The sequence below is a fragment of the Zingiber officinale genome, chromosome 4A (genome assembly GCF_018446385.1).
Source record: "Zingiber officinale cultivar Zhangliang chromosome 4A, Zo_v1.1, whole genome shotgun sequence".
In the NCBI taxonomy this organism is placed as follows: domain Eukaryota; kingdom Viridiplantae; phylum Streptophyta; class Magnoliopsida; order Zingiberales; family Zingiberaceae; genus Zingiber; species Zingiber officinale.
In genome coordinates, this window is record NC_055992.1 from 87,803,701 (window position 1) to 87,825,903 (window position 22,203).

Consider the following 22,203-nt stretch of genomic DNA (forward strand, 5'->3'; position numbering starts at 1 on the left):
TTTCTGCAAGTTATAGTGGCTAATAACCTCTATAACTGGAACGCTAGACTGTAAAAAGAACTCTCTATGTAGACATTTAGTCCTAATGACCATATAAATGGTCGACTCAAACTTAACCCTAAGTTCGTCAGTAGGAAACCTAGGGTCAATGCTAGCAGTGGAAGGTCCAACACCAGATTTAGAACGTTTCCTAAATTATAAAACAAAATTATACTAATTAAAGAGAACAAAAAAAATTTACACAAAAGACAAGAATTTTACCGAGGAGCCATCGCAAAATATATTTATAAGTGACGACCTCGGTTGATTCGCAACAGCGTATTAACCGCAGAACGAAGTAAAATTTAATTTTAATCACTCTCAAAGAAAACCTCGTAAGGAGCCTTGATGAAAGTGAGAATTTTGTGGTGCAAATGGAGGGGGCGCCCCTGCCCCCCTATATATAGGGGGCTCGGGGCGCCCGGACCCATTACAGGCACCCGAGGTCAAGTAGGGTGGGGCGCTCGGAGTCCCTTCCGGGTGCCCCGGGTCAGTATGCCAGGGGCGCCCGCCCCTGTTTTTTTAGGTTTAAGTTAAATAATTTTTTTTTAAATTTTTTTTGGAGGTTTAAGTTAAATAATTTTTTTTTAAGTTAAAAAAAATTTAAGTTTAACTTTTAAAATAAAATTTATTTTAAAAAATTTAAGTTAATTTTTAAAATAAATTTTTTTGAGTTTAAAAAAAATAAGTTTATTTTTTAAAACTTTTTAAGTTAAAAAAATTAAAATTTTAAGTTAAAAAAAAATTTAAGTAAAAAAAATTTAAGTTTAATTTTTAAAATAAATTTTTAAGTTAAAAAAAATTTTAAGTTTAATTTTTAAAATAATTTTTAAGTAAAAAAAATTTAAGTTTAATTTTTAAAATAAATTTTTAAGTTAAAAAAAATTTAAGTTTAATTTTTAAAATAATTCTTTAAGTTAAAAAAATTTAAGTTTAATTTTTGAAATAAATTTTTAAGTTAAAAAAATTTTAAATTTATTTTTAAAATAAATTTTTAAGTTAAAAAAATTAGTTTAACTTTTTAAAATAAATTTTTTAAGTTAAAAAAATAATTTTTAAGTTAAATTAATTTTAAAGTAAAATTTTAAGTTAAAAAGAATTTTAATTTTAAAATGTTAATTTAATTGATTTAATTTAATTAAATTAATTTAAATTTAATTTAATTTAATCTAATTAATTTAATTTAATTTAATTTAATTTAATTTAATTTAATCTAATTAATTTAATTTAATTTAATCTAATTAATTTAATTTAATTAATTTCATTTAGGTCCTTAGTCATCTCACCCGATCTATGTTTTCAATCAAGGAATCCTATAATTTTTTTTTTTTTTTAACTTGTGTTAGATTTAGGTTTAGCTTTGGATTCAACAAATAGACGTTCTCTGGATAAACTTCTAGGCTATGGTGAGTCACTTGGACATCATTAAAGTAACCATGCCTTCGAGGTTTTCCAAATAGTCATATCCACTGGACTTAGTATAAAACCTGGGTCTAACTGGTTAGGATCCATAAAGGGTAGCTTCGGTCAGTTCCACTTAGCCAAATGCACCAGGTCGAAGCCATATCTTCCTAGACATGCATAGACTAAGCTTCCCTAACGTACTATCATCCAAAACTTTACCAGTACCATTTTTCAAGTTAAACTTAAACCCTTTTTAACTAGTCCTAGTTACCCTGTCGGGTAGGTTGGTTAGGGTTACCCTGTCAGGTAGGTTAGTTTTGAAGGTGCCAACTATTCTGGAACCTCCCCCTGAATTATTGGCCGTTAATTTATTTTTTTTTTTGTTCTAGGTTTATGTCTATTTCTTTTATAGTTATAATTTACTTGGTGATAGTCCAAGTTTTGGTGAGTTTTAAAATATTTAGATTTTGAATTTTTTGGTTAAGGTTTGTATTCTGGTTTTTGATTTGGTTTATTTGACTTTAGATAATATATTTTATTTTTAGGTATGTAATATTGGTTAAGTCTTACTTGCGTGGTCAAACACACTTTCGGAACTCAAGCTTTACTCGTTGGTTTGTGTTGAGTTATTAATGATTTAAAAGTTTTATTTGAGTTTGACTTATATCCGCGTCCGATTTTATTATAACATGCTTTTTGATTATTTAAAATTAGATCTAAGTTTTTAGATCTTATTGTAAATTTTTCTAACATTTATTTTAAGTTATTAATTTCTAATTTTAGTGATAAAGTTTCCTCCTCAAGTGTTAGATCTTGAGTTGGATTATTATTTACAATTTGTTCCTTGATGATTTGATTTTCCTCAAGGAGTATTTTGTTTTCACTTTCTAATTTAATTAATTTACTATTCAAGCAAGAAATAATTTCAAAAAATTTCCAATTTAAGGTTAGGTATACCTCTTCGGAACCTTCGGAAACGAGTACGGACTCGTGGCTTGATTCGGGTTCGGACCCGTCTTCTGATTCGTCTTCCGACTCTGCTTCGGCCTCCGATTCGTCCGAGGAGGAGCGTCCCACGTCACTTTGAGGGCCTTCTTTTTGGTCGGCTTCATTTTGTCGATCTTCAGTCTTGGACACTCGTTCTTGCAGTGCCCCTTTTTGTTGCATCCGAAGCATGTTACGTTCCTTGAATCAGCTGGAGAACTGATCTTTTGTAGATCCTTCTTGCTGAAGCTTCTCTTCCTCCTGATGAACATCTTCCTTACCAGGTTCACCAGGTGCTCTTCATCTTCAGAGCTCTGGTCAGAGTCTTCTTCGGGTTCAGGCTTTTTCTTCTTAGAGGAACCTGCATATAAAGCAACACCTTTCTCGACTCCGGTGTTAGTCTGCTCATGTAACTCCAATTCACAAAACAATTCATCTAATTTAAGTTTAGTTAAATTCTTAGAAATTTTGTAGGCATCCACGATGGATGCCCACAAACTATTGCGTGGAAACGCGTTTAATGCATACCTGATTAGGTCTCTGTTGTCCATTTATCGTGTGGAGCCCGTTGAGGATATCCTTGATCCTCGTGTGCAGCTGACTCACTATTTCTCCTTCCTACATTTTTATATTAAATATTTTATTTAATAATAAATCCCTTTTTGTTACCTTAGCGTCGCTAGTTCCTTCGTGCAGCTCGATCAATTTATCCCATAGCTCTTTAGCATTCTGATACGGTCCGACCCGGTTCAGTTCTTCTCTTGTTAATCTGCATTGTAATGTATTGATCGCCTTGTTCTCCGTTGATGCCTTCTTTTTTTATGTCTGCTGTCCATTGTTCTGGATCAAGCAGATTTCCGGAGTTGTCAACTGGCGGTTTGTAGGCTTTTGTGATGCTAAGCCATTGATCGAAGTCTGTCTTTAGATAGACTTCCATCCTTTTCTTCCAGTACGGAAAATCGTCTCCGTTGAATAGGGGAGAATGCACTGTACTAAAACCTTCGATCTGAGACATCCTGCACACAAGTAAACAACTAGACAAAATATCCCAAGACTTGGTCTTGGATTAGTAGTGCGGGAAGAATTAAGATATAATGAAAAAAGAACTAAATTGGTGTTGCACCAATTTAGATTTAATTGCAACGGAAAAATTTTCAGAAAGGTAATAATACCAGTTTGGAATTATACGAAAAACTTAAAACCAAAGACGAAAAGAAATGAAAATTTAAAACAGATCCCCCCCTTTGTCTGATTGGTGGTTGCACCAAATTAGAGCGGTAACTGCTCTGATACCACTTGTTGGATCGTGAAGAATCGATAGGGGGGGTGAATATCGAAAAACGTTCGAAGGCGAGTAGGCACAGCGGAAAAGAAAGAATAAGCCAAAGAGAACACAAGGATTTACTTGGTTCGGAGCCTTTGACGACTCCTACTCCAAGGCCCGCACACGGGGGTGCTTTCGATGGGCAATCACTATCAATTCGAAAATAGAATTACAAGATTAAAGTACAGGAATTGATAGAAAGAAAATACCGACAAATATAAAACGATAGAAAGGAACAGAGCTTTGTCGGAGTAGCGTCGCAACGTCGTAGGAGCACAGGAGAGCAGATCGTCAATTCTGAGTTGTGTGTTGAGCTCCGCCTTTGACCCTCCTTTTATAAGATGCTTGGGGCGCCTGGATCCCTTCCGGGCACCCTGGTGTGACGTAGCAGTCCCAACCAGTGAGCTCCACGTGTCAACGCCACGTCTTGGATAAAACTTGCCTCCGGACGCCCGGATCCCTTCCGGGCGCCCCGACCTCCAGGCACCCGGACCCCTTTTTCCAGAAGCTCCTTTTCTTGCAAGACAAGGTTAGTCCGAGGCAATGTATATCCTGCAAAACAAAGTGTTAGCACAGTTTAGAGTATGACTTAGATTCCGTCTTTCCGAGATCAGAATCTAGTTAAGATCTCGACTTAGAGTTCCGAAATGGTTCTAACACTAAGTTCCCTCTTCAATCGATGATCAGCCCTTCGACCTGTCTGGACTTTTCGCCAGCTATCCGGTCAGCCCGTCGATCTAGTTGGACTTCGTGCCAAGCGTCTGGTCAGCCCGTCGACCCGCTTGGACTTCTCGCAAGCTATCCGGTCATCCCGTTGACCTAGCTGGGCTTCGTGCCAAACATCCGGTCAGCATGTCGACCTGTCTGGACTTCGCCTGCACACTCGATCAAAGTATTTAGACAACAACAAACCTAACTTAACCTAATTTGTCATTCATCAAAACCTGAGTTAGACCGTTAGTGCTAACCGCACCAACAGTATGTATGTCATGACATGGTAGTTTTGTGTTTTTCATAATAAAGATGAATGCAACACATGATGTCATGACATGTGATAGGCAATCAATCATGGCACTTTAGCATAGATAAAATATACCTAAATAGACTATCTAAGCATCCTTAATCCCTTATCTCAACCTTTTAAATTCTAATCCTAGATTGCCTATTTCTTAAAGAAATGTCAAAACCTAACTTGGCATTTCTTTTGTCTTTTTATATGTGCCAATTTAAATCAATTTCACAACCTCAAATTTTCTTGGCATATGTTACTCTTCCAAAGAGTAATCATTTATATTTAAGGCTTGAACATACCTTAATCCCTTTAAGACGATACCAAAATCCCAACTTGGTATTTCTTATCCTTTTTCTATATGTGTCACTTTAAATTAGATTCAAGTCCTCATATTTTGGCACATTTTAATCTTTCTAATAGTAATCTTTTGGATTAAGATTTACATTTCCCTTAACTTCATAAGAAAATGCCAAATTCCTAATTTTGACATTTCTTTTACTTCTCTCAAGTGTGTCAATTTAAATTAGATTTGATTCCTCAAATTTTGGTATGTTTCCTCTTCTCAAAGAGTAATTAATTTGATTAAGGTTTAAATTATCTTCTAACCCATTAAGAGAACACCCAAAATCTCAACTTAGTATCTCTTATGGTTTTCCTTTAAGTGTGCCAATTTTAATCGAATTTCAAATCCTTCAAATTTTGACACATATATTACTCTTTCAAAGAGTAACCCAATAATCCTTTTCATTTTCAAAGGTTAACAATAACCTTGAAAATGCTCTCAAGTGTCAACTTTACCAAGGTCGGGTTAACTACATTTCCAATTTGGAGTTGACACTCTCTAAACCCAACTAGGGTGTAGAGAATATGCTCCTAGGAACCCAATACCTATTGGTGCTCCTTGGATGCTCTAGGTACTCGTTATAGATAACTTCCCTATATATCTTCCTAAAGACCTTTCTAGGCTTCTTAAAAGCCTTGGTCACTTCTACTAGGTCACTCCTAGGGATAACTTTCCTTGTACCCTTCTTTATGACTTTGTTTAGCCTTTTTGGAGCCTTAGTCACCTTGGTCTTGCCAAAAGTACTCTTAGGGATTCCTTCCCTAGTATCTTTGACTTGACCTCTAAACCTAGGGTTGGTCCCATAACTATATGGAACCCTACGAAAGGAAGTCACATCCTTCTTAGCCTTAGACTTATATCCCAAGCCTCTATGGCCATTGAAAGGCTCTTGTCTAGCTTTTCCTAGGTTATGTTCATTTTAACCCCTAAGCATGTTTTCCATTCTTGCTAGGGTCCTTTCTAAGTTATCAAGTCTTGACCTCAAGACTTAGTTTTCCGTCATTAAATCTATAGAGTTGGATTTCTATATTTTGGCATATATCTATAGTCCTTAGAGTTATTGCCTAAGTTGTCATTTACCTTCCTAACCTTAGGTGTGGTAAATCTAGCATGAGGAGGAATATATTTATCCTTAAAGCCATCATGCCTCCTATTCTCATGATAAAGAGCATTAAGATGATAAGAATTATTTCTAGCATACTTTTTACCATGTGTCAAAGGAATAGATTCATTAAATAATACCTTAGTTTTTACCTTGGAAGCTCCCCCTAGACTTGTGCTTCCTCCTTTGACTTTTGTTGTTCTCTTCCCCTTTGGACATTAGCTTCGATAATGTCCATTTTGATTGCACAAGAAACACACAATGTGTTCCTTGCTCCTTTTTGTTGTGGGGATTATCTCCTTGGGCTTCTCCTTGCCCTTGGGTACTACTTGACCCTTCTTCTTGGCCAATTTGAGATATTTGCTCTTGTAATGCCCATGTTCCCTACACTCAAAGCAAACGATATGATTTTTGTTATTTATAATTGAATTTTCTATACTTTTGCTTGTAGGGATGATGCTTGATTCTCCATTTGATTTATCTTGCATTGTGGAGGTTGCATCATCTTCTAATTTTTCTCCTCTTGAGGATGTGGGTGCTTCCACCTCTTCAACTCTTGATGATGTAGATGTTTCCACCTCTTCCTCTCTTGAAGATGTGGATGATCTCTCCTCATCTTCTTCCTTCTCCTCTTCTTCCTTTTCCTTCTCTAATGTTGCACTCGTGCCAACATCGGATTGGTCCTTCTCTTCTTGGACCAATGAACCCGTATCCTTGGGCTCCTCCACTCCTTGGAATTTTGTAGGGTTCTCATGATACTCAATGATCTTTTTCCAAAGATCACTTGCACTTGTGCATTCACCTACACTCAAAAGGATATTAGAAGGTAATAAATTTGACAAAATTTTTGTTACCTCCTTATCCGCCTCCGCTTGCTCCCGTTGTTCCTCGGTCCAATGTCGAGGTCGGAGGCGTTTACCCTTCTTGTCTGTTGGAGCTTCAAATGGGTCTTCCAAAACAACCCATTGGTTCCAATCCATTTGGAACCATGTCACCAACCGAGTTCTCCAAAAATTGAAGTCCTCTTGTCGTATGGAGGTGGAATCCGGATATCCCATCCGAGCGGTCCTTCACTCTCCATCTTCTTCTTCCTCTAGCTTCTTGCTCTCTTGGCAGTTAGTCCGTAGAAGAGCAGCCTCGCTCTGATACCAATTATTGGGACCGATGTGTCCGCTAGAGGGGGGTGAATAGTGGCTCGTCGCGCTTGCTTGCTTCATCTTGATGATGATATGCAGTCGAAATAAAATACAAGACTCACACAATGCTAACAAGTAGATTTACTTGGTATCCACCTCAAGAAGAGATGACTAATCCAAGGATCCACACACGATATACTCCTCCACTATGAAATACTTCTTCTCGGTCGCAGCCAGAGGCGAAGAAGCCTTGTACAAACCCAATCACACAAATACAACTCACACAAAAAGAGAAATACAAAAATACAAGTGAAAACACACTCTTCTTGCTTACTTGCTGTGTGTTGTTGTTGCCTCTTGAATCTTGGAGATGCACTCCAAGAACCCTCAAGAACTGGAAAGAAACTCGGAGGAGATCGCTGGTGAAAATCGCAGAAAATCGTAGGAGAAGAACGCAAAGTTCTAGCGAAGAAAACGCTCCGCACAGGCTTTATACAGTGCTCCCAATCGATTGAATTCATCCCCAATCGATTGCCACGTCACATCCACCCAATCCCAGCCATCCATCACCTGCAATATGCTCAACGGTCACTTCCCAATCGATCGTCCGATCGATTGGGACTTCCTGAATCAATCACCCGATCGATTCAACTCCTTTCTGTGCTCTCGTGATCGCGCGAGAACTTCTGTTGCCCAATCGATCGACCGATCGATTTGCAGCTCCCAATCGATCGCCCGATCAATTGGGAAAGTTTCTGTGCTCGCGATTTCACATCTCAATCGATCGGTCGATCGATTGGGCCTTCCTACAATCGCAGCACAGTCCAATCGATCGACCGATCGATTGGACCCTGTTCAATAGATCGCCCGATCGATTGAACACTCTGAACTTGACTCAAACTCAAGTCCAAAGTCCCAAACCCAACTCCCGGTCAACCGTGACCTTTTGGGTCTCCATGACTAGCATTTATCCATACCCGACCAATCTCGAACTAGCCTTCTAGCCTCCTCCATCAGCCTTACGTCCCTCAAATATCTCCCCATCCTTCACGTCTTGCCTTCAAGATCTTCCTTTGGCCTCATCCTAGTTTTCGGGTTCTCCTTACCAAATCACACTAGAGCTTACCTTGCCAAGACCACATGCTTGGACTTACAACCTTTGCCAAGATTACACTTGGACTTTCTATTTGTCTGGCTCCTCACCGGGACTTTCTCCTTTGCCAAGATCACACTTGGAATTTCCAAATGCCTGGCTCCTCACGAGGACTTTCTCCTTGCCAAGATCACACTTGAACTTTCCACTTGCCTGGCTCCTCACCAGGACTTTCTCCTTTGCCAAGATCACACTTGGACTTTCCAAATGTCTGGCTCCTCACCAGGACTTTCTCCTGCCTAGTTCCTCACTAAGACTTTCCCGTTACCTGGCTCCTCACCAGGACTTTCTCCTTTGCCAAGATCATACTTGGACTTTCCAAATGCCTAACCTCCAGTTAGGACTTTCCCAGTCAAGTCTCCTGTCAATCTTGACCTACTTGACTTATATTCTCATCAACCTGGTCAACCCGTTGACCATCTACACAACCGGACGATTGCTCCAGCAATCTTCTTATATTGTCAAACATCAAAACTCAAATCCTGACTCAAGCTTGATTCAACTCAAGCTTAGTCAAACTGGTCAAACTTGAACTAGGGAAATTGCCCCAACAGTTGAGTCATTACAAATTTCAGCTGACTGATGCACATTATCAGGTACATTTTTTGCATGGTATTCATTATACCAAAAGAAATGCTTTCGATGTTTAAGTCCTACTAGGCATAGATAGTAATACTTCCTGGGAGAGGTTGAGAAATCACCAGCTTTGCGTAAGATCATGGCCCCATTCCCACACTCGCACATAGGTGGTGTCATTAACTCCATAATACCTACACAAACACCATTAACAATTGACAAATCAGTTACCAAGGGTTACGACTCATAAATAAGTATAAATTGTTGTACCATGATTAACATTGTTCTCTTATAAAAGATTATTTGCACAAATAAGTACACAACCCTAAGAAGAACACAAGCACAGTAGAAAGTGTTGGTTAAATGAAGTGTCAATCCTTCCTCTTGATCCAAGATATGCACACTGATTTACTAATTAAACCAACACTTGAAAGTAAATACGAGCACAAGGGAAAGAGTGAATATTGTTTTCCCTCTTGATCCAAGAAACCAATTACAAAAAGACTCAAATCCAAACGATGGATCTTATGTTACTGCTACTCGACAAAACACCTTGTTAGAAAAATAAAACGAAATTGTGTTAATCGAAACTTTAGTAGATCCACACAACCAAAAGGAAAACTTGCATCCACACAAACAATACTTTATCAACCCATGAAAAAGACAGTGTAGATCAAGGTCAAACGAGAAAAAAACATTCAAAAGAATCAAATGAGACAGGAATAGATCAAATCTAATAGAGATACAAAGACAACAAGGAAACAGGTGGTTAGGGAAATGGAAATTGCTGGAATTCCAAAAAGTACTCATCGTCCATCTTAACAATGGGGTCGGTGACCTTGATCTTCTCGTACGTCATCTCTAGACGCACAGCCAATAGACACTACTAAGAGTAGGATGAAGCAGAGAGAAGAGAAGGAGCGGAGTTAGAGAGAGCAAGCGGAAGGAGCCACACCTTGCTTTGGTGCTTTCCTCACCCTAAAAATTACTAATACTAGGGATATTTTAGTCATATAATTAATAATCCATACTTTTATCCTTACCATAAAAATTATATTAAACAAAAATAATTTTATCATACTTTACTAAATATCCTCATCTAAAATATTACTATCATGCAAATTTATAATCCTATCACACGACCAAACACTACCTTAGTGTATTGGTTCTATGCATACTTTGAATTAAATTGAACCAGTTTTGTTACTGATTTGTCAATTTTGTATTGACTTTATTCTTTTCAATTCCAAATGTCATAGATAATATACACTATGATTTGTCGTGATGTGTGACGTAATGAGCTGAGGGAGGCTATCGAGAAGATAGTGTATGATCCTTCTTGTAGAGTCAGAGGACACATTGAAGTAGCACACCCTTTATAGGGGATCTCTGAAGGGCGTATCTCATATACAAAGTTATGTATGGGGCTACTTCACTATATGGACCAAGAGGATCCAAAAGAGGATCCGAATGTGGATCCAATAAATCATCTTGAAGCCGGTCTACCTGAGAATGCTCTAGTTGAACCTAGAAAGATGGGGATTGTATTGATTGCTACTGCACTAGTGTCTATCCTAGTGGTAGTAGTAGTGACCTATCTGTTTTCTTAGATTTGTTTCTGGTTTTTATTGTTATGTGTTAACAAACTTGAAATAGGAATGTTATGTGTTAAGAGTTTTAAAAGAATAATTTGTTCATTTAAATGTTGAGTTCATTTCATGATTTATTTATTTAATGATTAGTTTAGTTGATGGGATGTGTGTAATATAATTGATCAATGTTGATTAGATTAGGTCATACAAATAATAAGTGACAATGTAGTTACCACTTGATTTTGTAAACCAACTTAAATTTACATTGAGTCAATAATTAATTACTTAGATATGAATTGTAGTGAATAGTAAATAATTTATTTATTTATGATAAATTATGACTACTAATAACATCATAACTGAACTCAATAAGAAAGAGAAACCATATGAGGATAATTATAAGATATGACATCTCAAGATACAATATGTTCTAGAGGAACAAGAAGTTTTAGAGTCTGTAAATCAGTTTAAAGAAAAGCCTGCTAATGGTTTTACAGCACAACATAAATGTGATCTTGATGCTTATAAGACATGGAAAGAAAAGGACTCCACTGCTAAGGAAATATTGATTAGTTCAATATTAGATAACTTGGTATTTGAGTATGAGCCATTATCATAAGCTCATGTAGTATAGGTTTCCCTGAGAGATAAATATAGTGGAGTTAGCTTGAGCAAGCTTCGTTAGCTGACAATTAAGTTTGATAGCTATAAAAATGTTTGAATGTATCCATGGTTCAACATCTGAGGGAAATGACAAATATGATTTTGAAACTAAAAACTGCTAGTCGTTAGTTGACTGATGAATAACAGGTTTAGATAGTAATATGTTCCCTTCCTAATTCATGTGAAATAATGAAAAAAAAAAACCTTACACACAGTGAAAGTATCAAGACTTTTACTTATATCTCATGCCATGTTGAACTTGAGACGAAAAGAAATGAATCCGTAAGGATTTTTGGACAATCTTTTGTAGTTGAAGATTTTATTAGAGCATCTTGATCCAAGAGTGATGGTTCAAAAAAGGAAAGAGAAAGGAAAAAGAAGTTGGTACTGCTGCTAAGCAAGACTGAATCAAGAAGAATTTTAAAGGAAAGAAGTATAGACAGAAACCTAAAAGCAAGATGACTTGCTATAGCTGTGGTAAAAAGGGTCACTTTGCCCTGAATGTACTGAGCCGAAAAAAGTAGATACATGTTTATCTTCTTTTCATGAGCATTATGTTGCTATTTCGGTATTGTTAACTAATTCTTATCCTTTGTGGATTATAGATTCAGGAGCAACAAACCATGTAGCTCGTGATCAAGCTATATACGTGGAGTACCGTTGGATATCGGCTGATAACAAATGGATATATGTGGAAAATAATGCAGTGATTGAAGTCAAAGGAGTTGGCACTTGCAAACTCAACCTATGAATACTTTGTTTCTGCATGATGTCCTTTATGCTCTTGAGATTCGATGGAATCTGGTTTTCGTTACTTGTTTTCTTAATTTTAGGTTATTGTATAAACTTTACGGTCATTGTGTAGAACTTAGTATTAACTATGTGTTAATAGGGTGTGGTTATATAACGAATGATTTCATGGTTCTTAATATAGAACCGGATATTGATTATGGTATTAATAATTATTTTTCAAACATTGCTCTCACTAGTAATGTAAATATAAATGATGAAGTTCGGCATGCTAGATTATGACATATAGGAAAAGAATGAATGAATATATTAGCTAAAGAGAACCTGCTTGACACTCATTCTAAGATTAACGTGTTTATATATGAGCATTGTTTTGCTAGAAAAGTAACTAGAAAACTATTTGGTAAGGGTATTAGAGCTAAATCACTATTGCAATTAATTCATTCAGATATTTGTAGTTCGATGAATGTGAAGGCTAGACATGGAAGTTCTTATTTCATTACATTTATTGATGATTTCACATATTTCAATCACACACATTTGATTTCTCATAAATATGAAGCATTAAAATGCTTTAAATTGTTAGTGCAATTTGCACTAATGATCTAACTCATGTTTTGATGAATGACAAGGGGATTAAAGTTAGAGTGTGTTGTGATATAATTGCTTTACTAATTATGCAGGAGTTGACGGGTCTGAAAGACTTGACACCAGGCTGAAATCCAGCTAGGTTTATAGAACCTAATAGTTGGTGGGAAGTCCAGATAGGTCCACAGGGCCTGATATCTGGCTTGAAGTCAGTTGGGTCCGCGGGATCTGACAATCGGCAGAAGTCCAATTGAGTACGCGAGATCTGACAACTGGCGGGAAGACTTTGTGGGGCAAAGGAAAGTCAAATGATTGCAATTGGAAATTAAAAGGTAAGCAACTAGAGGAGAGATTCAGTGGGGGCACGTTCTCAATTAAGGGAACTATAGGCGTCGGTCCAGCTTAGGTCCATTTGGGAAACCTAAGTTGAGATATTGATTAGATCCTGGTCTCGATGAGACATGATCTAATTACAAGTTCTATCTTACTATGTTGTGCTAACTTTTTTTTGCAGAATAAACATATTTTTATTTGCCCAGGACTAACTCTTTTTTATAAGGAAGAAATCTAGAAAAAGGGTGTCCATGCACTCGAAAGGGATTCGGGCGCCCATACCAACCTTGCCCGAGCAAGCGCGAGGCACCCGGGCGGTCCAGGTGCCCGGACCAAAAAAATTATCCCAAAGTTGAGTTGGAGCGTGTCGACTGACCGAGCCTACATTAACGGTCCAGGCACCCGAAAGGGGTCCAGGCGCCCAAAAGTGGATAAACTCCGCGGATAAAGTTTTGACGAGATATCGCCACGTCGGCAACAGTCTAGGCGCTCGGAAGGTAATCCTTCATGTGGTGATCCTTGGGGCTCTGCCTCCATAGCACAACTCCCTACACTTACATCGTCAAATTCAGGTGATCCTTGGGGTAGTGCTTCTAGAAAGCATTCCCCTACACTTAAATCAACTTCTGCTTCAAATCCTGCATAATTTCCAACATCTATAGAAACATCATTAGTAGAATCAAAATTATATTCAACTACATCATCACAACAATAAAAAGTACTTAAAGAATCTAGTAAAGAAGTAGATGCAGTGTCAGGTCTGACAAGTGCTCCACAATCCATCTCCTCACTGGCACTTCGTGTTTGTAATTGATGAATAGATGATGTAATCTGATCTAACTGATTCTGTATGTTCTGTATCCTTGAGAATTGCTGCTCTTGATGCTCACTCATTTGTTACATAATCTCTCTGAGTTTCCATGTTGACTCATCCATCTAAGGGTCATTTTGTTGAAAAGAATTTGGCATAAAATTAGTTGAAACCTCTTGAAATTCATATGAATTTTGGTAGGCTAGATATGACTCAATAAATAGTCCTTGTGCATTTTCATACCTGAAACATAAATTATCCACCCAATTAGCATTAAAACCATTTGAAAATGACTCATACCTATTTTGTGGATCCATTGTTGGGTAACTTTGATACTCAGGCTGAAAATGATAACTCTCCATTCCACCTCCAAAATTCTGAAAATATAGATCCATGCTAAAGAAATCTCCTGTCCTTCACTACAACACTAGAACTCAAAATTAGAAGATTCAAGAGTATAAAATTTCATACACACAAAAACATGAACAATAAAAGCACTTAAAAATTCAAGAACAAACCAACATGAAAATATAAAAAGAAATAAACAATCAAATCAATCAATATGCTAACAAAATAAATCAATCAATGCACAATCTAAAATAAACACACACTACTAGTTATTTCCCTGGCAACGTCGCTAAAATTTGGTGTCGGCCTTTTTGCATGTCACGAGGCGCTCCAAATTAATTAAAATTGAAACTCACATTAAATAAAATAACACGTGTAGTAAGGACTCCCAAGTCGTATTTTTTCCAAGGGCAACTAATTAATATGTGAATACTCTAGAATTGATTCAAGTAAAGCTATAACATCAACAAGGTCTAAGCATGATCTAATTTCTTTCTCACTAAGTTAGTTTCAATTAAACTCGAATTTAAATGCACCATTGAATCAAAAAAATCATTCATCAACTCTTCAATTCACAACACAAATTTACTCAACAATTAAACTCATAGATTCAAAAAAAATCATATTAAACAGAGGTAACAATCAAAACTAAAGTTGATCAATCTTCATTTAAGCAAGATCACAAGTACAAAAACCAAAATCAGAGCAAAGAATTACTAACTAAATCACAAAAACCTATAACTATCAGTATCAGTAGCAGAATTCAACAGAAACTAGATCTAAGGTCGGGGTTGTAAGAAAGAAATCACAAACAGAATTGCAGAAATTCAAGCAAGAATAGAATGGTAAAGACAAGAGATTAGACCTTCAGATCTGATCAACGACATGGCAAATTCATTAACATTCAAAAGAAAACAGAAACCCTAGCATTCCTCAATCCAAATCCAGAACAAATCTCATCAATCTGCTGTACAACAGAAATGCCATCGGAAACCTCCTCTCAAGCTTTCAATAACTAATCTCTAACCTCTAACTATTACCAGTAGGTGCTCATAGTCTTTGGAAACCTCCCCTCTAACTCCCATCCTTCTGATAATCTCACCAGCCGAAGAAAACAGAGCTTGACTCTGTGAATTTTGCAAACCGGATCAAATGGCCAATTCATCCAAGTTATGCTATGGAATGGAAGTCGGAATGAGATCTAAGACTCAAAGAAACCTCCCTCTGAGCTCAGTTGGATGTGAAAATCGCTGAACAAGAAACCTCCCTTGCACAAGATCGCGGCGATGAACAGAACCAAAACGGGCCGAGAAACCTCCCTCCAGCACTCTCTAATCACCGGAAGATGAACGTCGGCAGCTGGAGATCGTCGTCGTTGAAGAAGTTAGCTCTCAAATCTGGTTTTGAGGAACGGGAGCATCGGCGTCGCGACGGAGAAGAACGTGAACAGTGAAGAAATCGCGAGGAAGCCGAGCCCGAGCACTGTAGCTTCTCACGCGGGTTTTAAATCCTCCCTTCTCTGATCGGACGGCTAAGAATTCTCAGAGCTTGATCAACGGTGAAAAATAGTCTAAAATCTGATCCAATAGTATTGATTTTCATCTACGGTCCAGATCTGCTCCTCATTAGGTTGGATGGGCCAAATCTTCAACGGATGGCCTAGATCTGCTTAATCTTCAATGGACGGTCCAAAACACTCCAAAGCTTGATCAGCTTGATTAGCCCTTGATTTGAGCCCAAATGTGGCTTGATCTGATCGGGTCCATGACCCTTTTGATGCCTACAAAATAAGAATCAAATATTAGCACCAAATACCATGAAAATTAGCTAATTTGCAATTAGGCCCAAGATAGAATGAAATTATGAAATGTAGAGTAAATATGACTTTAAGCTATGAAAATATCATTAAAAATATGCATTATGAATCAAGATAATATAGCCAAAATCATGGTTTTCAAATCTCCCACACTTAATCTTGGACGTCCCGTTCAAGTCAAGAAAACTAAAAATCATCTCCACACAATTTCCCTAGCAATACCTAGAAGATAGTAAAAAGAATTTAACTAAAATCATCTCAAAGATCACAAACAATCATGAATACAATCTAAACAATAATCAGAGGGTATGGTAGTTTCAAACCAATTGAAAAATTAAGTAAGTTGCAATCTCACAAGGTATTCACCTATTCTAACCCTCATACTCAAAAATGCATATAAGTGGAGCTCACTCAATGCAACCCACAACATTTCACTACCATAAGCTTGCTTATTTCTTAATTCTCTATCACTATAAACATCACATACATGAATCAAAAGGATTTTATAATGAAGAATTGAAATGGAAGCAAAAGGAGCAATTGAAATAAATATAGTAGCAAAAGAAAAAACATTAATGAAGAAAATGAAAAGATGAGAGTATTAGAGGAATATACTTGATGAGTTGACCAATTAGATGTAAACAGAATTGAATATAATTTGTCATTACCACTTCAAAGTATCAAGCTAACCTCTCCTTCAATTTGATGGCAAACAAAGAATCTTGATACTCTGTCTCCACATTTGATACGCTTTTGATGTGCCATTTTTCAAAATTTTTTCTTTCACTTCACTGTTTTTCCACTTCATTCCGTCACTTGAAAGCTCAAATAATCTCACTTCAACTTACCAAGAAGAGTTTCCTTCCCCCACACTTAAAGCATTGTCCGTCTCGGACAATGAAACACCACATGTATCCAATATATTTGATACTCTTATAGCCATTTTTCTTCTCTTACTCTACAATCTTTCTCTATTCCTATTTTCTGCAGATTCATCTTTTCGAATAACAAATTCAGAAAGTAACCAAGAAATATGATTCAAAACCTAAAATCCAACAAGAACTTAGATCATTACAGCTTTCAAAGAATTAGAATTTCAGCCACTTGCATATTCAGATTGTGCAGAAATCAACATTGTCTACGGTTGTTTCCACTGTCATCTTCAAATAATTCTTACACTATACTGTTTCACTGCAGTATCAGCAATCAACCCCCAAGCATGATTTACTCCTACTACTGTCCAGAATTGAAACTCTATGATTAAATACTAAATTCGCAACAAATTCAATGAGATTCCAGAATTAAGACTGATTCCCTGATTCATGTACTTCGTTTCATGTGCTTCAAGGACCTCATAGAAGGACTGAATCTAATTCAGATTTCTAGCACTAAAAAGGTCCACAGCAATGCAGATTCAGATTCTGTTAAATCTCAAGTTTTGAAACTGAATTACACTTCTGAACTTGTTAAATCTCAATTATGAATTCAATGGTGGTTCAAGGAAACAATTGTGCTATTTCCATCATCCTGCTCCCTTAAAATTCTGCAACTTTTGATCATAGCCCTTACTGAGTTGCAGTTCTTATTCCTGATTATAAAATGTTTTGAAAATTTTGCACCATTACATTGCTGCACTTGATAAATTTCGGTAATCAGATTTATCTATGGCTGTTGTCACTACCATCCCTGCTTATGAATGACCTCAAGCTCTGTAAATTCGTAGATAAGCTTGGCACAAAACACATCAACAAACATTTTTCACAGATTTAGTAAGTTTTTGGAAATTACAACACTTCTTCAATTTGTTAACATTCCATAATGCTTTGGTCTAACTTTCCTTGCTTTTCTCTTGCACACTAACGGACAACAATATCTTGGATAAATTGTTCACACAGCTTCTAGCAACCACAACTTCAATAACAAAATCCAAGAAAACAGTTTGAGAAATTAAGTTTTAGTTCTGATTTCTGGATGGCAGATTAGATCTATACAATATTTCTTTTGAGAGAACAGTTTGAAAAATTCTGTAGCTTGAGTTATGAAAATTTCCGATCAAAAAACAAAAGTCAGATTCTTGAAAGCTGGAGACAAATTAACAGGATGATCAGTACATCATCAGCAACTTCTGAATTCTTGATTCTCAGATTTCAACTTCAGACTCAATTCCAGCTCATTGAATTTTCAGCTTCGACAACAAAATTCAAATTGCTTCATCAATTTCAGTATTGTCATTCTGGTTTTGCTCAAGCAAACGAATGTGAAGTCAATAATAGTAGTTCAGCTAACCAGAGCTCCTTGCTGCATGAAGAGTTCCACTGCTTAGTCTAGATTTTACAAAGTTTCAGCACTTCAACATTGTGTTACCCTTCAACAACTCCTCACATCATCTCGCATCTCCTATCAATTTCTGAATTCAAAGACTTAACTCCAGCTGGATTTTACAGAATTGAAGCTCCACATGTCCCAAGATTTCAGAAATTAAATTTAAGTTTCAGATTCTATAGCTTAAAAAGGGTTCTGCATTGTCATGGCTTCCTTCTTCAATAGGTCCTGCAAAATTTTGCATTTCCTGATTTCCTACTCCCTGATCATTCCTGTCTTTGCAGCAAATATTTCCCTTGTCTTCATTTGTTCCATTTTGAAATTTAGATTACAATCCTTGAATGAAGCATCACTTCACAGCTTGAAATCCATCACTGTCTGCCTTCATTTCTTTCCAAATCATAGAAGCAATTTGAAGTTGGTAAAGAATCTGTGCAGTAAGTACTTTTAAGTTTCCTTATCTCTGAGAACATAAGAGCTTAAAATGATACTCACCAATTCAATTCCAAATTTGGATCCATAATGATCAAATTACCAACATATCAACATCACTGTTTCTGCATTCCAGCAGTCTTTAAAATCAGAATTTACAGGTTTTCATTCCATCTGGTTTGAGGAGTCATAAAGAGATATGAAAATCATTTGTCATAGATAATACAAGAGTTTACTTGTTATCCCTCAATATCTTGAAAACTAATTATAAAAACTGATACATACTTTATATACCACACCTTAAACTGAATTCCTGTGCTGTAGCAACAAGTAACTCAAATCCAGCAGCCTTACCCTGCTATTTCACTTGATTCTTGCATCACTAACAATTAAATGGGATGATATTTCTGTTTCTACAAGTTGTTTATGTTGGAACCCCGAGGTGTTTTGATGTGATCAAACAAGTTAAGCTAGGTCCTGCGTTGTTTAACCCTTGTGTCTAAGTGTGCAGGAACTTAGGAACACAGGAAGTCGAGCGGAAGACGCGGCTAGCAAGAAGGACGGCACGGGAGAGAGCCGACGGGCTCGGTGCATCCGAGGGACGAGGTGTCCGCGGAAGAGTACACCGGTGGACGAGAAGAACGTGCGCGGCGTTCGAGGGACGAGAAACCGGGAAGGAAGGCTGCTCGAGGAGAAGGCCGGAACATGGGTTCGGGTGAGCCCTATTCCGGATGGCCGAGATCACCCAAGCTAGTGGAGCCGGAACAGAAGACCCGGACCGAGACGAGCTGAACCGAAGCGGAGCGACCAGACGGAAAAAGTCAACCAGAGTTGACTTTTGGGGTCCGGGGCGCCCGGAATGAGGTTTTTGACCAGATCGAGTCAAACTCGATCTGAACGTTGGGGGATAAAGTTTTATCCCCCCAGGGCGCCCGGAACCCTTCCAGGCGCCCCGACCAAGGCTATAAATATAGCCTTGGTCCAGAAGCAATCAAAAATTCAGAACAACTACTTGTAATCCAGTGCTTTCATTTGTGTTATTTCTTTCTGTGCTCTCAACGCTGTAAGAGGCTACTCCGCCCAGAGGAGAATCAATTAGTGCGCCTTCTTTGCCTTGGATTAGCAATCCTCTGATTGCAAACCAAGTAATTCCTCTGTGTCTATTTTCTGTTTTAATTAGTCTCTGCCTTTTAATTACAAGTTCTTTTAAGTTAGTTGAATATCCGAGAAGGGTTTTTTTTTTGTTTTTATTTTGTAGGGCAATTCACCCCTCCCCTCTTGCCGGCCTCCAAAGGGACCTACAAGTGGTATCAGAGCAGGCGCTTGAGGACTAACCGATTGAAGCAACACGATGGCGGACCAAGCATCGTCCCACCAAAATTCGAGGAACTGGAGCGTCGTATGGAGGTATTCCTAAAACAGATTTTGAAATTCAATTTATTATGAAATATGGTTTTGTAGCTCGATAGATAAAGATGGAAAAGAAAAGAAGAAGCGATTGACAAAAAGGAGGAGAATGAGTCGGTAGCAAACAGTCGTGGAACATCACTGCTGAGCGTGTTACCACCTCAAGAGGTCAACCGCATCCGGAAACTATTTATCTGCTAAAGAACTTTGGGAGAAGTTCTTGGAACTCCACGAGGGCACGTCCAAAGCAAAGCTCGCTAGAAGGGACATCCTCCGCAACAAACCGATGAACATCCATCCGGAGAAAGGTGAGAAAGTAGCCAGTCTACATGCAAAGGTAAAAGAACTAGTTACTGGTCTCGAAAACCTTGGTGAAAAGGTGACAAACCGGGATACGCTACGCACTCAACGCGTTTCTAAGAACTCAGTGGACATCAATCGTCGATGTTTACTACATCTCAAAAGACTGGAGGTAAGTACTTTAGAAGAGTTGTTTTCTACACTTGAATTACGAAACTAGATACGAGAGATATCAAAGGACACAACCGGACTATGGCATCAGCAACCAACAAGGATGAACCCGAGTCGAATCCGAAGACGATCAAGAAGCGTACATGGTAAGAAACTTTAAAAGTTTTTAGATCTAATAAATTTAAAATGCGGAATCAAAAGAATCAAAAGGTAGAAGAAAGGTACGGTGCTAGAGGGACACCTAAGAGAAGAGCCCGAACTCAAAAGGCCAAAAGGAAGTCTCCCGAAACACAACCTAAAAGCAACTTGGGACGACACTTCTTCATCCGAATCGAAGCTCAAGAATATGCGGGATAGCACTAATGGCAAGCTACGATAGACAAAGTATATCGAACCTAGCATCGATGAAGGGGCGACCTCGGATGAAGCGGTGGGGGAGATTCAGTTTCAAGTCATGGTAAGTGAGGTATGCCTCTTACCCCTGATCAACTTTATTTCGTCAAAGCGATGACTAAATCCATGTATAAATTAGAAAATGAAAATATCAAATTAAAAAATAAAATTTTGGAAATAAAAAGAATTTTAGTAAAATCATGTCTTATAGAGGATTTTGATAAATTGAAAACTGAAAATGAAAAACTAAAAGAAGAAATAGAAAGATTGAAAAAATATAAAAGTTCAAATATTTCTACTTTTAGAAATTATAGAGGTTTAAATTGGTACTATAGATTTCATCAAAGTCAAATTAGAAATATATCAAAAATCTATGTACCTAGGAAATACTTGGTTAACCCTGTAGGTAGGAACCTCTACTGGGTTCCAAAAACTTGTTTAATTTAAAATTAGACTTAGCATTTTCAGCAAGGAAATTAAACAACTAATTTCATTATGAGCCTTTGTCTAAGGAAGTGGTTGTTGCTCCAATAACCAAGAAGGCCTAGTGCCTCGCCACGACCTGGAAGTCAAGTATCGAAATGAAAAGTTTAATTGACTAACTGAAAAAGTATTAATTTAATTTACCTAATGCTTTAAAAGAGTTATTCAATTTGTGTTAGAAAATATTTAAAAAATAATAATAATAATAATAATAAATTTTTTTTACTTAGAAAATTTCTGATAATTATTGACTTAGATATTTTTTTTAATTAACTTAGAAATTTTTCTATGAATATTGTCTTAGACATTTTCCTTTGAAAATTGCCTTAGAAATCTTTTATGAAACTAGATAAAAGATATTCTGAATATTGACTTAGAATTGTTTTTAAACTAAATATTCTATCATGTTAATTTAAACATGATAGAAATTAATATTAATTGCCTTAGAAAATTTTATGAAAATTCACTTAAAATTTTTTTTACCTTAGACTTGTTTAAAGAACCCCTATTTTTAATGTGATCAAAGGGGGAGAAGAATGTTAAGTCTAGGGGGAGGTATATAAACTTTTTTATGAAATATCTTTGGACTTAATTGCAAATAAATTATTTTTATTGCATCTGTTTTTCCCTAGCTTAACTTGGGTTGCTCACATCAAAAAGGGGGAGATTGTTGGAACCCCGAGGTGTTTTGATGTGATCAAACAAGTTAAGCTAGGTCCTG